The sequence below is a fragment of the Oryctolagus cuniculus genome, chromosome 14 (genome assembly GCF_051225735.1).
Source record: "Oryctolagus cuniculus isolate XC-2025 breed Fujian yellow rabbit chromosome 14, ASM5122573v1, whole genome shotgun sequence".
NCBI classification, from domain to species: domain Eukaryota; kingdom Metazoa; phylum Chordata; class Mammalia; order Lagomorpha; family Leporidae; genus Oryctolagus; species Oryctolagus cuniculus.
Window position 1 is genome coordinate 20,109,893 of NC_142880.1, and position 15,646 is coordinate 20,125,538.

At 40.2% G+C, this 15,646-nt stretch overlaps 1 long non-coding RNA gene across 1 annotated transcript in view; it reads left to right on the forward strand.

The window, feature by feature from the left end:
- The window catches only part of LOC127492783 (uncharacterized), a 242,000-nt gene extending 226,634 nt beyond the window's left edge, over window positions 1-15,366 (forward strand). Inside the window, exon 3 of the long non-coding RNA XR_011381940.2 lies at window positions 14,533-15,366. This is a non-coding gene — a long non-coding RNA (uncharacterized LOC127492783). The remainder of the gene's footprint in view (window positions 1-14,532) is intronic.
- Window positions 15,367-15,646: the final 280 nt, after the last annotated feature.

Below are 15,646 nucleotides of genomic sequence, written 5' to 3' on the forward strand. Positions count from 1 at the left end.
CATCCTTCTACAAGACTCTCCTAACCGGTCCCGGGAGCCTCTTCTTCCTGTGGAATTCCTTTTGGACCTTGGGGTGGTAATAGCTTAGCTGCTGGTAAACCTGGATTCCTTTTCTATCCCCATAGCGAGTAGTCCTTTTGTAAATAAGCTCTCCTTGAATTGCACAAATTTGACTTGCCATCACCATCTCCACTGATAACATGTAACTTGTCTTGATTTATTTTCAAAGTATGATTCAATTATTAAATGCTCTGTTAGTAGAACTCAGTTACCACAAAAGTGGTCATAATCTACAAATTTGATATAACTGAAGCACTTTTGAAGGCCAAAAGCTAGCATGTCAATCTTTTGATGAAAATGATGTTCTTAATCTGTATATTTAATTCCACCAGAAAGTAAATGATAGATTATTTAAAAATTAATGTATTCACATCCAGTCTATCCTACATTTTTATTATACATACTCTCTTTAACTCTCCCCGCCTCCAACCTCTGGTAATCAGCATTCATCACCATTCTGTGTTCATTTTGAGATTTTTTTTTCTGCTCCCATGTATAAGGACGAACATGTGGTTTTCATCTTTCAGTCTCTTACTTATTTCATTTTGCATGATGTTCTCCAGTTCCTTCCATTTTGCTACAAATGACATGATTTCATTCCTTTTTTATGCCTTGATAGTATTCCTTGGTGCATATATACAACATTTTCTTTATCTATTCATCTGATGATGGACACCTTGGTTAATGCCATATCATGGCTTCTGTGAATAGTGCTGCAAATAAATACATTAGAACAAGCATTTCTTTGATTTCATGTATTTTGGATACATACCTACTAGTGGGATTTCTGGACCATATAATAGTTCTATTTCTATTTTTTAAGAAATCACTGTGACAATCATATCATACTAGTATAAGATGCTAACAATTGGGGAAGTTGGGTGTGGGGTATATGAAAATTCTTTGTACTATTTCAAAAAATTCTTTAAAACTATTCGGAAAATAAAAGCATATTTAAAATTTGGTGTATTTATTAATTCAATGAAGACTGAATTTCCTTCTCAAACTCCTACAACTGACAAGTGAGGAAGGGCATTCCAGAGAGGAGAATGTCATGACTTGGTGCATTTAGGCATCATGTCAGGTAGGTCTGTTCATCCTTTGTTGTTCACTGCTGCTTGAGAATCAGACTGAGAGGAGACTCATGTTTAACCTCACCCTTGCATTTTGTAATATGTATTTTATAAACTCAATCTGTAGAGAGTCTCTGGTAGGAGCCACTTTAAGGAGTAGATAAGGTTAAAGAAGGGAATTTTATAAAAGTAGTGGGCAGTTGTGCTGCCTACAACATAGGGGTTGAATGAGAAAAGGACTGAAAGAACTCACTGGTGTTGGCAGGAGGGAAATCTTTGTTGATATTTTTGAAAACAGATTCTAGATGGACGCCTACTTATTACAGTATGAGCAATACATGAGAGGCGAGAAAGCTTAGATGGAGGGCATACTTCTTTCAGGAAGATTAGATGTGAAGAAGAAAAGAGATAAATTTAAATAGTTATAGGGGATACAAATATTGGGGTTTGTTAGTTTTTTCTTTTTAAAGGATCCAACAGATTTGAAAATAGTTCTGAGCTATAGTGCAGACCGGGAGCAATGTGGAAAAGATAAGGAAGCAAAAAAGAAGAGTTGAATTGTAGCACAACAGAGGAAGATTGAGTCTAGAACTAGAGGGAGGGAGGCTGAAGGCTGAAATCTGAAGGCTGAAGGAGACACAGCTGGCATGGCTGTGTACTTGCACCCATTCCTCCATAATCATTAACTTGTCAGACTCCCCTCTGGTGTTGCTCGCAAACCGGAAACATTACACGGTTTTAATGTTAAGATGGAACTTGAAGTGATGCTCAAAGAACATATACTACACATTATGCCTCTGGTGTAAATGCATGTGGTCAGTCCCACTGGCTCACTGTCCAGATGAAAGGAAAGCTCTGTTTTCTGGCTGCTTCTCTCCCTGAAAAAGATGGCTGTGTTTAGTGGGCACAGGTAGGAAGGCAGGCAGGAGTAGAGGTGTATTGAGTGTTCACCTTCAAAGCAGCTTCTTCCACTGTGGAGAACTATTGACTTTGAACCTGCTGAATTTAAGAATTTCTTTCCTCCCAGGATAGACCTGATTTTGACTATTCCCAATCCAAGACAATGGCCAGTGATAATTAGATAGCATCCATGCTACTTTCAATGCTCTGCCCAGGTGGAGTTCACTGGAAAGTCCTGGCTTGGTCCTGTTGGTTTTATGGCTGGAGAGAAAAGCTGCCCACAGCCAAGTGTCAAGCTCTGCTGAGACTGATTTCCTGGGTACCATGCTAGCAGCATTACTTAGAACCTCTAAAGGACTGGAGGGCTCTGGTGACTTCATGATATGCATGGAGTCTGGTTTTATGTGCTGTGAGATCCCTGTCTTCTTGCTTTGGTTGGAGCTTAGGTGATAGTTTACTTTTATTATTTCCTAGAAACATACTAAACAAGTTGTCCTTAGAATCTCCCCAAACCTCCTGACCAATGGGTTCTTTAGGGGCTTCAGTTTCTCTTAGCTCAGTCTATTTTGTCTTCTGTGAAACATGGGACACATGATTGTGCAGGTTGAGGACAACAGAGAACAGTTGCTGATGGTTAATTCCAGCAGCTTCCCAGAAGGGTGACCTGGTGATTTAAAAAAAAAAAAAAAAGATTTATTTATTTAGGAGCAGCACTGTGGTGCATCTGGTTAAGCCACCATCTGCAGTACTGGCATCCCATATTAGTGCAGGTTCAAATCCCAGCTGCTCCGCTTCCTATCCAGCTCCCTGCTAATGTGCCTGAGAAAGCAGTGGAGGATGGTCCAAGTCCTTAGGTCCCTGCACCCTCATGGGAGACTAGCTTCATGGCTCCACATGACTCCTGGCTTCAGCCTGGCTCAACCTTGGCCATTGTGGCCATTTGGGGAGTGAACCAGTGAATGGAAGATCTCTCTGTCTGTCTCTCGCTCACTCTCTGTAATTCTGACTTTCAAATGCATAAATAAACAAATAAATAAATAATAAAAAAGATGTTGCTTGGGGTGCCTGCATCCAGTATTGGAGTGCCTGAGTTTTAGTCATGGCTCTACTTCTGATTCTAACTTCCTGCTAATGCATGGCTAGGAGGCAGCAAATGGTGGTTCAAGCAATGAAGTCCCTGCTACCCATGTGGAAGGCTCAGACTGAGTTCCCAGTTTCTGGTTTCAGTCTGGCCCAGCCCAGACTGTTGTGGAATTTGGGATTTTGGGGATAAACCAGAGGATAAAAACTTTGTCTGTCTCTTGGAGAGAGAAGGAGAGAGAGAGGGAGAGAGAGAAAAAGTCTTGAAAAAAGTCTAGGACACATGGCGACCTAGTTTTATTTAAACATCAATTTATTTCTCTAAGTTTAAATTCAGAGAAAATTATATCCTTGAAGTTATTTTTGCCAGTAACATGTTATTTCCATGAGTTTGAGAAAGTTGACTGCCTATTTTGTGCCAGGGTTTTCAAACAAAGGTATTCAAAAATTAAATAAAATAGCAGTAGTCAATATTATTTTAGAAACAGTGTCTGACTTTGTGAGTCTAACTGATCTCTTTATTGTTTTAATTTCCTTTTTTAAAGCAAGAACAAACCAGGTAAATCCATACTTCATTACTTTACATGCACAAATATACTCAAACATTGTATCTGGACATTCTTTGAGGAAGCCTTACGGAAAGGGTTTTGGTGAATTTCTGTTGTCAGTCACACACTTAATCTCCAAAGAACAAATGTGTTTCCTTATATATCCTGCAGATGCTCTTTTCTCTTATGTAAACCTCAGAATACAAGCTTCAGATGGTACTTCAGAGAATGTTCTTAGTGAGTTCTGTACAGACTCGAGATGCACCCAACACCTTCGACAGGACTAAAGTCCTGAAGTTTCCTTGTTTAATGTGAGACACTGCAACAGGAAAAGTTGCCTTTCCATCTCTCCTGTGAATCTGTGAGCATGAAATTGCCCTCAGAGGGGGAAAGTTACTCATCTGCCTTTAACCAATTGATGTCTTGGGATTACATAAATGTATTTTTCTGCTAGAAGTCAATTTTCAAAGTATGACTAGGGTAGAAACTCAGTTACAGAAATTCTGCTTTGTTATCCTTTTACCTTAGTAAGAAGAAACAATGATCTCAAATGGCTGCAAAGCAAAGCTAGTGAACATTGTGACTATAATTCACTTTTTCTTTACTCAGTCTGTATTTGACTTCAATAGTAACCTGCTTAACCTTTAAATTTTCACTTCTGTCAGCTCATTTGCTAAGAACACAGATTTCTGTCCCTTCTGACTGCAGGTAACTCTTTGCTTATTAAACATTTCTACATCTGGTTGCCAGATCATGTGCCCCAGTCTCCAAAGGATTCAAAGGGATAAGAAACCTACAAAAGCCCCTCCAGCTCTGTGATGTCTGAGTCTTTGAATGTGACATTAGGAGATTCTTAAAATGAGAGAGGCCCTTACCATTCTATCACTTGGCTTCAACACTATTAGCTTGCATAGCTTCAACACTGTATTTTTACCCTGAATTATTGTGGGGAATAAAAATGTCTTCTTTCGTGATGGCACACCTTTTGTTGTTATCCTATTAACATTTGAACAGTGATTGCACTTTTAGTTGCTTGAAAACACTATAAAAATTTTTTATATCAGCAAAATGTAACTCCTATGTTTTCTAGAAGACTTGCTGCTTCAAGATTAGTTGTATAACTCACTGTTATGGAATTTTTCAGTTACAGGCTCTACTAATTTAGAGATAGTAATATTTGGACAAAGTTTACTATATTTTTCAAATGTTGATGTTAATGTAAATATTTAGACTGGACCTTGAAAATGTATCAACATATTGCCATTTTTGAAGTGACAATGCTGATACAAATCTGTGTTAGTAGTGGGATGTCTTTGGCTTGTTTTGTGTTGATTTCCATGTATCCATCACTGGAAGGTGTAATAGTCCTTCCAATGCAGGACCCGGTCCTGAGCACCATTGTTTAGATCTAATGTGCAATGCAACCATATGCACAGCATGGCCCTTTTTGTAAAATTTTAATAAATTGTCCCCTTGATTGATGGTTTTATAGTATGAGACAGCTCAGGAAGGCAAATTATTACAACCAACATTTACTGCACAGATTGGGAAAGCATCAGTATGAATAAGGTTCTATTTCCATTCTCGCCCAGCTAAATACATATACATCCCCTACAAGAATAGTCACATTGGTGTGGAAAAGAAATAGTATTGGGATAAGTCAGTGGCCATCTGGAAACAAAATAAAATTGGTTCCATACTTCACACCAGAACAAATTATAAATGGACCAGATATTTCCATCAAAATATAATTCTATAAAAATATGAAAAGAATTAATGGAATAAGTATGCTTTACTTGATGTAGGGAAAGCATCTCTAACAATACAAAACTCAGAAGGTGGGAAAGGAAAATATGGATAAGTTATACTAAATAAAAAGTTAAAACAGGCCATGAGGCAAAACTAACACAAGCAAATTCAAAATGTAAATAACAGTAATAAGAAATGATTTTTTAAGTCACACCATCAAAATAAGGGCTACTCTCCCTAATATCAACATTCTAAGAACAAATGGGAAAAGACCAATCATCTAGTAGAAAATTGTGCCAAAGTCTGCATTAATAGTTCACACACACACACAAAAAAATAAACGTCTCTAAACGTATGAAAAAAAAAAAAGCAACCTTATTCCTAATAAGATAAAGGTAATCAACAGGACTGAAATAACATTTTGTCACTTATAAGTTAGGCAAAGCCACAACAGTTTGATAACATACTGTTGTCACATCTTTGTGAAGATGTAATTGTTTCCATTTAAGGCTTGGATGATACAAGGTTGTACACCTCCTAGAGAGGGAAAATTGACATATGTATATGTATCACAATTACTAGTGGATTCATTCTGTAATCTCACTATTAAACTACTGGAAATTCATCCTGCAGCTATTCTCACAGTTTTACGACATGAACTTTATGTTTATCTGTGGTGATAACAAAAGGTACATACAATGTAAATACTTATAATTGTGAACTGCTTTAATAAACTCTGATAGAGCTGTATGGTGGAATACTATACAACATTTAAAAAGAACAAAGCTTTTTTTTTAATATACCATTATGGAAAGACCATAAAGACACATGAACTACAAATAGCAAAGTACAGAACAGTAATATAGTATATTAGCAGTTTAATAATGAAAAGAAAATGTGTGTATACATGCCTTATCCAAAATTTAAGCTGAACATAGAAACACACACATATACCACTGTACACTTGCAGAAGTATAGAAATTCAATGCATTAAACTTCTAAAACTTTTATCGTTGAATCTATGTTCCATTTTTGTGTTAACAAGTACTGAGTTCAAGATGACCTTGAGGTTTAGAAAATTCTGCAAAGACAGTTGATCCAACAAAATTAAACATGGAGAATGTATCTGAGCAAATATTTATGCATCTATTTTTAAGAAAAGATTTAATTTATTTATTATTTAACTTATTTATTTGAAAGGCAGTGTTACAGAGAAAGAGAGAGAGACAGAGAGATAGAGACCTGGAACTCTATCTGGGTCTCCCACATGGGTGCAGGGGCCCAAGTACTTGGGCCATCTTCTTCTGCTTTCCCAGGCACATTAGCAGGGATCTGGATTGAAAGTGGGGGAGCTGGGATTTGAATGCTTATGTGGGATACCGGTGCCACAGGCAGTGGCTTAACCCACTGTGACACAACGCCTGCCTCTATACTTCTTTACATATGTTGAAACCCTCCTAATGAACACCACTGCACTCACTTAACACCAAGTTTTAAGATTGACTTTCCTCACACAAAAAGTGAGGGAGGACTTAAAATGGGAGGTGGAATGAGGAGCTGGACATATCGTCTAAGGTAGCACTTGGTACCCAAACCTCAGACAAGTGCATAGGACTAGGATTCAGGAAAGAATTCTCCCTTTTTGGCTTTGCCTGTAAATGCTATTGAATCTTTCTGATTTTGGCTGTAACTGGTTATCTGATCTTGGGCATTTCATTTCACTGTTCAGGATCACATTTTTAAGAAAAGAATCTAAAAGATAATTGTGAAGATTCTCTCAAGAAATTAATGTTCTATTGTAAGATAATTGGTAGTATAATCACTGTATACAGGGCAGATGTTGGGCATCTCTATATTCTGATCAGTTGTAAATGATATAAGAAATGCCATAAAACCTTAACTTTATCTCAAATATCAATAATTCTAATGACAGCCTAACAGTAATAAGTACTTTTTTACATTAAAATAAAAGACATTTATTTAATATGCAAATCTACATGTGGCTTAGTATTAACATATATATTAAATTCTTCAGGCTGTTAAAGTCATGACTGTTAGGTGCTTTGATTTTGTGTCCGAGAGAGGCGTAAGTCTTAACTTCCAGGATTTGTTAAAGTGGGCATCAGAGAAATAATGACACATGGATTTGAATACATCCAGAGAAATCTCCAAAGGAAAATTAAGGGCAAGTTAGTGTGGGCATAGCCAGCAATGTTGAGGAGGCACTAAAGATGATTAAACATGTGGGGACCTGCTGTCATTTTGGAGTTTATAAAATATTAAGTGTGATCCAAGTGTGGTAGGAAATGAAGCTGGAGTTGTGAAGTAAGGGTAGATAATAAAGAGTCTGGTATTGCACTCTAAAGGGCTTGGATTTATTGTTTTAGCAATGAAAGTCATTGGAGATTTAAAAAAAGGTGGGAAATATGCATTTAGATCGATTACTTTGGGTGTTACTAGTGTGGACTTGGACAGTGTGAGACGAGGCAACTGGATTGAGTAGGAAACGTAGTAATAGTACATAGACAATGGATGATAATTACTTTAACAAAGATCAAATCAGAAATTGAAATTGCATATGAGGCTTTCTGACTGGTGTGAGCTTTTTTTTTAAATCTTGGGGATTAGAGGGATCCAATGACATCTTAGAAACAATAACACTTTCTCCCCTCCTTTCTGGCTCTACCACATGTAAACCACTTAGATATTCCTTTCTGTTTTTGTGATCTACCTCCATTTTTTTTTTCAGTTTGTCTATGCTATTTGTTATTTTTTTAAAAAATATTTTCTGCTAATTATTGGATAGAAAAATATGTTGAAGTTCCTATTTTAACAAGAATCTATATAGCCTAGAAACTAGAATATTAAAAAGTTATTTGTCTAGACCTCTATGAATCACACAATTAAAATGTGTTGAAAATATTTTCCTAAGTAGAAGCTGATTCTTTAGTTTGATTTCAGGGGCAAGCAACTTCCCTACATAAGTATAAGTACAAAAACAGCTGAAACATTTGAAGCTATTACCATCAGTTCTAGTTCATGATACATGGTCATTATAATATCTCCTTTCAAGGGAGTTCTTGAGTTAGACTTTGAGTCTGAACTTTAGCCAGAGTTTTTTGTTTGTTTGTTTGTTTTACACTTGGTTCCAGAAAAAGTATTTCTGAATCTTCTTTCTTTGTGCTCATTCCAGCTACTTGTAAAGAGTCATGGTGTTTCTGGGTTGAAAATTTCCTTCCCAAAATCGATGCTTTCCTAAGTTAGAGAAAGAAAAACAATATTTGAACATTAGACACTTTGCTTCCTGTTTCCCACCCTCTCTCCCCATCTGTGCAATGCTGTACTGTTTGCTTGATTGATGTTATAAAAAAACAACACATGATTAAAGATCTTTCTCTGTTGCTTACCCTTTGATATTTTAGCTAAGAGCAATTGAGTCCATCAGCAAGGCTGGCCTTGGTACATGAAGGTGGCTTGTTTGCCCACTGAGGTCTCTAATGCACTGGCACCACTAGAGCTAAACATGTGCTTTGAATATCAAGCATGGTTTTCTCTGAATAATAACTACACCCTCATTTAAAAATTAAATTGTTAAGCTTACCAGTTAAAAAATAGAATCCAAGAAAATTGCATTCTATAAACAACACATTTGCCTTGGTTATTTCAGGATTTGTTCTACCTTGGGGTCACTGTGGATATCATTGCTTACACTGTAGTTAGATGAGCCATGGGAGACAGCCCTGATTCTCTATGTAAACTATGACAAACAAGGATTGTTCTTTAGGTCCTTTCTGGTTGGTATGCCATTTATAATTGAAGTGAAAGTAAGCAAAAGCTGCAACTCAACGTGGTTAAACAAGGGCTTTTCTTTTAGTTGGAAATCTGGAATGTGGGAAGGCTTCAGATGTGGAGTGATTGGTACTTAAATTGTGTCATTTCAAGCATCCAGGCTCCTCTGCTTTCTCTGTTTTGTCATCCTTAGGGTTGACTTCATATTGGGGTGATATCCCCTCCTTATATCTGGAAGCTTCCTTGTGGAGGAGAGTGTCTCCTCTTTCCCGGAAGACCCATGGTCCCCTCTTCACGAACACCAGTGGCCCCAGTAGGTTTGAGACTGCCCATTTCTTTCTTTTTTTTTTAAATATTTATTTATTTATTTGAAAGTCAGAGTTACACAGAGAGAGGAGAGGGAGAGGGAGAGGGAGAGAGAGAGAGAGAGAGAGTGAGTCTTCCACCCGCTGGTTCATTCCCCAATTGGCCGCAACGGCCGGAGCTGAGCTGATACGAAGCCAGGAGCCAGGAACTTCTTCCGGGTCTCCCACGTGGGTGCAGGGGCCCAAGGACTTGGGCCATCCTCCACTGCCTTCCCAGGCCATAGCAGAGAGCTGGATGGGAAGTGGAGCAGCCAGGACTCGTACCAGCGCCCATATGGGATGCTGGCACTTCAGGACAGGGCATTAAGCTGCTGTACCACAGTACTGGCCCCAGAGACTGCCCATTTCTAAGTGAGAATAATGAGTACTGGGGAGTCACCTGTTGTTTATTGCACTCACACACACACACACACACACACACACATAGATATTCTGGTTTCATAATTTGCCCTGATTATCTTTGGCTTGAAGTATTGCTAGGATTCCCCCCTGAATTGATCCCACTTCTGCCATTGGACACAATGACATTTGTACATTCTGAATAAAATCAAACCCGTATGTTTCGGGATTGAAATAGGTGATCTCAGCAGAGAGCAGCTTGGACTTTGAGATCTAGCTGCCCCTCTTTACGTGGTGATTGAGTATGATTTTATTAAATGAGCCAGCAAGTCCTTTCTAAGTATAGGAATGCATGGAGACTAGTGTGTGTGTGTGTGTGTGTGTGTGTGTTTGCACGCACGCATGCATGCCCGTGTGTGTGTGTACGTGCATATGCACATGGAAAGAATTGAGGGAGAGACAGAGGTCACTGGCATCCTGTAATTTGCCATTTGTCACACTGACATTGAAAGGTATATTTTGGGTGTCACATGGTCTCATTTTATAATTCAGAAAAATATCAGGGTATATTAGAGACATAAGAAGTATAGTTCCAAAGCCTTTTTACCACAATAAATACCCCAGAACAAAATTGATTACATATAACATTTTTCCGCCAGATAGAAATCTGAGATTCATTCATGACCTTAAAACACTGCATTTGTTTTCTACAAATAAACATGCGATACTTTAGCCCAAAAAGAGTCCTGTAAGAAAGAAAGCATACACATTTCAAATGACTCATTGGAAAAATCATATAAAAATATTACAAAATAATTTTAGTCCTTAAAAAACTTTAATATGTGACTATGAGAACACTTCAAAAATTTCAAGGAAAACTGAATGAAAAGATAAGTTTGGTTTTTTTGTGAATAAAATTTAAATCCATCTACAGTGGCTTCATAATATACATTTTCCATGAATCTTTTAAAACCCCCCCACAGATAAAATTAGACTTCTGTTAGTCTTATTTGAACAGATGCTATCATTCAAATAAAAAGATAATTTTTGGTCAGTAATTGCTTTTAGAAACACTAAAACACTGGTAAAGCAATGACACTAATTGTCACAAGCCATTCACATACTTCAAATCTTAAAATGAATGTGTGCTAACTTATTTATTTGACTCATTGAAAATAAACTTCACCATTTCCATTTCACCTTTTTTTTTTTTTTTTAACAGGCAGAGTGGACAGTGAGAGAGAGAGAGACAGAGAGAAAGGTCTTACTTTGCCATTGGTTCACCTTCCAATGGCTGCCGCGGCTGGCACACCGCGCTGATCCGAAGGCAGGAGCCAGGTGCCTCTCCTGGTCTCCCATGGGGTGCAGGGCCCAAGCACTTGGGCCATCCTCCACTGCACTCCCGGGCCATAGCAGAGAGCTGACCTGGAAGAGGGGCAACTGGGACAGAATCCGGTGCCCCGACCGGGACTAGAACCCAGTGTGCCGGCGCCGCTAGGTGGAGGATTAGCCTATTGAGCCTTTTCACCTTTTTATGAAATCCTCTAGAACATGGCTCTCCTAGTAGTTATTATAAGAAAAAATTAAGAGAATTCAGAGAAACAAGCAGAAGCTTAAGAGATATATAGCATAATGAAGAAACATACTTAAAATAATTCTGGCAGGGGGCCGGTGCCATGGCTCACTTGGTTAATCCTCCGCCTGCGGCACTGACATCCCATATGGGCGCCGGTTCTAGTCCCGGTTGCTCCTCTTCCAGTCCAGCTCTCTGCTGTGGCCCAGGAAGGCAGTGGAGGATGGCCCAAGTGCTTGGGCCCCTGCACCGCATGGGAGACCAGGAAGAAGCACCTGGCTCCTGGCTTCAGATCGGAGCAGCTCCGGCCGTGGCGGCCATTTGGGGAGTGAACCAACGGAAGGAAGACCTTTCTCTCTCTCTCTCTCACTGTCTATAACTCTACCTGTCAATAGATAAAAAAAAAAAAATTCTGGCAATTATGATTAAAAACAAATTTTTAATAGAGTTATATAGATTACAAATTTTACTCATTAAATTAAAAAGTATTCATATTTTCATAGTCATGCCAGGGACTATTGATCCAAAGATAAAATGGATAAGGTCCCTCTTCTTGTAGAGGTAAAATTCTACTGGGGGAGAGATTCAGATGGTAAAATTGTAAGTGGCCAAGATAATTTCATGTTGGGATGAATGCACTGAAGCTGAGAACAACCCTCACATGATAGCCGGCAAGGAAATCAGAGCCCCTGCAACCATGAGCCTTGAAGTTCATTCTCCCCTCACCCCAGGCCTTACAGGTGTGAGCCCAGGTCAGCTGATACCTTGACTTTGGCCTTGTAAGACCTAAGCAGAGAACTTGTTTCAGGCACACTGGGTCCAGATTTGCAGCATGGATGAACTCTGAGACTTTAGATAGATATTTCATTTAGCTGCTGAGTTTGTGTAGTTTGTTGTGGTGGTGCAGACTCACATTCAGCGCCTCCCGGGTCAGCCTGCTGTAGGTAGGGACTTCTGCCTTGGTCTTTACCTCCTAAAATATTCTAATCATATCTGAGTTATCCACAGGTTTGCTCTCCAGGTAGCTTCAGTCAAAGTTTTGATTGGTGTCACTTCACAAAAATATTCTGTAATAAGCCAAACACTTGAAAAGATAGCCATCTATCTCCTTGCAAAATGAGCTAGCACATAGCACCAGCTAGCATAGTGCGTCTCTTGTTGTTACCTGATAATATAGTACAGATGCAGGGATAATTGATCACCCAGGAAAATGTCAAGTCCTCCAAAAGACCAAGATTTTATGAAGATGAAGAAAATGACACTGGAGACTTCACAAATGATAATCTTGCAGAATCAGATCATTTAATAATGAAGGAAGAAGCAATCAACGTGGATGGGTATAGGATAGTAGAGTCGTTCTAAAGACCTTTAAAGACCTTTTTTTTTTTTTTTGATACTAATGATGAAACATGTGTAGTTAAGCAGCACTCCTGCAATGTGTGTGGTTCCTCTGACTAGTATACCAGTATCTTTTAAATTAAAATTTTCATTTGTGCCCCATCTAATTATCATATCTTCTCTGGGAAGACAGGATTCTGTCTGTCAAGCCCAGTTCTCACTCCAAAATGCCTCTTCAAGTAACTTCCACCACTTACAGAAGGAGACAGAGTGCTGCTGTGGAACTGGACCTTCTTACAGCACTGATGGCTCCACCTGGCAATGACCTTGCCACGTTAGACACTGCTTAGATTCCCCTGACTCCCTGGCAGCACAGCACCTATTGCTGGGAGAATTGCACAGAGACCGTTCCCAGCAGCCCCGGGCAGCAGAGCTCTGCTTCATTCCAGCTTCTCTCCTCTTCCTAACTATCCATAGGTGACCAAGGTCCTAGAATGTCTTACACAACAGCTAAAAACTAAGTGGCTATCGATTTGGAAACATTTTAATTTTGATTTTTCCAGGCCTAAATTCCCTGGTAGATCATTTTTGCTTCAATGTATTTACAATGTTTTCAAAAGGTGCGAAATGTTCTTGCTGTGGTAGAGACAGAGTTGTGTGTACAACTTATCCTCCATGGAATACAGCAACCTCACCTGCAATGTTAGCTGGACACGTGGTCGCCAGAACACAGACACCTCACCTCGTTTGCAGCCTGGTGTAACAGTGGGACTCACTTGTGGCCACTGGGAAACAGGATCTGTTCAGTTTGGAGGAAGTGTCCTCAGGCCGCAGCACCCTTCTGTCTCCTGTTTCCTCTTTCTCATTGACCAGCATGTGGGCATAATGACTGGAACTGGATCAGCCTCCCTGGACCGCAAGATAGGAGCCGTAGGACAGAAGGAGCTTAGAGCTCCTGATGGTGCCGGAACTGCTAAAATAGCCTTGGGTTTTCTGCTATAATTTCTATTATATTTTATATATAATATTATATAAAATAATATTTACATTATTATATTTTATTTATTATATATTATTATTTCTATTATATATAATTGTAATTTCTATTATAATTTCCATCTTTTGGATGGAATTGTGGGTTTTCTGTAACTGGTAGTTCAATCTCTGTATTGTTAATTTGCTTAAGGGTTAAATGACCCTGGATTGAATAACTTGTTTTGACAGGCAGAGTGGATAGTGAGAGAGAGACAGAGAGAAAGGTCTTCCTTTTTGCCGTTGGTTCACCCTCCAATGGCCGCTGCGGCCGGCGCATCGCACTGATCCGAAGCCAGGAGCCAGGTGCTTCTCCTGGTCTCCCATGGGGTGCAGGGCCCAAGTACTTGGGCCATCCTCCACTGCACTCCCTGGCCACAGCAGAGTGGAAGAGGGGCAACAGGGACAGAATCCGGCGCCCCGACCGGGACTAGAACCCGGTGTGCTGGCACCGCAAGGCAGAGGATTAGCCTAGTGAGCCGCGGCGCCGGCTACAAATAAGATGTAATAAATATATGTTTTAAAAGGATCCTCCCCACCTACAGAATCCTTTCATTCTGATACACTGTTTTCTAATAGCATCATTGTTGTTTTACTCAAGTGTATTTATTCCTTGGATTTAAGATTGTTTAGAAGCTTATATTCCTTTTTTTTTTTTTTTTCCATCGCGCTGCATTTATTGTTAGAATCCGCAGTCAACAGTGAGCGATGGGCTGTTCTCCGCACATGCACCAGGAAGACCGGAACAGAACTGCAGCATTGCTTCTGCACTAAGAGGTTATGCTGGGACGCTACTCCCAGCACCAGGCAGACTCAGAGGACGTCGACAGCGGCGTTCAGCACTGTGGGAGACACCCTCCCTCTGCTTCAGGATCTCCTCAACAGCCAGCGCTGGGCCAGCACACGTGAAGGCAAGGAGCAGGGCCTAAAACCCCAGCACCTGAGCGTGCTCCTAAAGGCTCCGAAGTCTCACCAGACAGCCGCAGACTGGGGATCCCCGAATTGAACCTTTACAGCTTTGTCTATCGGAGCCGCTCAGATGGGAGCCCGATGCAGCGACGGCGACTGGAGGAGACGGGTGTCGCTCTCACAAAACAGCAGCACGTGGCACGGCCGGCGCTCCGGGACCCCACAACCGGGGCCCGTCTCCCTCCGCGCTGCCTGTCTGGGCTTTGTTTTCTCTTTTCTTTTCGCTCTTCATCCTTCTCCAGTCTCTACTTTGTCTTGCCCACACAAAACCGGCTCCCCAAGCTCATATTCTAGCTTGACAACTAGGATGGTTATTGTGCACTCTTTACAGCTGATTTAGAGCCCCTAACTCTACTTTCTTTTCCATTTACCTACAGAGCCTTACCTTCCTTATGTTCCCCTTCCCAAGCTTTCCCTTCCTCCATTCCTCCCTCCCTCCCTCCCTTCCGCTTTTCTCCTCCTCTACTTCCTCCTCCTTTATCATATGCTGAAGGAACTTTTTCTGGACCAATTTTAGGAGCATCTTTTTAAATAAAATAAAGGAAAATAAAGCAGCATGTGAGTCAGTACCTGTGAGAATCGCCTTTGAGCCCCTCATATGGTGCTGAGAGACCCAGCTCTGCACTGGGTGGATCCTGGCCCCATGTGTACAAAGCCCAGACGGTTCTTTCCTTGTTCTGAACAATGCAGTCTGGAGAACCTCAGCGGCTCCCCTTGTACAGGTATGGATGCTTTCTTCACTGCACGTTCTTTGGTTCTTTGGTTTAGCTGTGCACCTCGTATAAGGATGTCTGCCATCTGTGCATCTGGATGCCTCAAAGGAACGTTCAT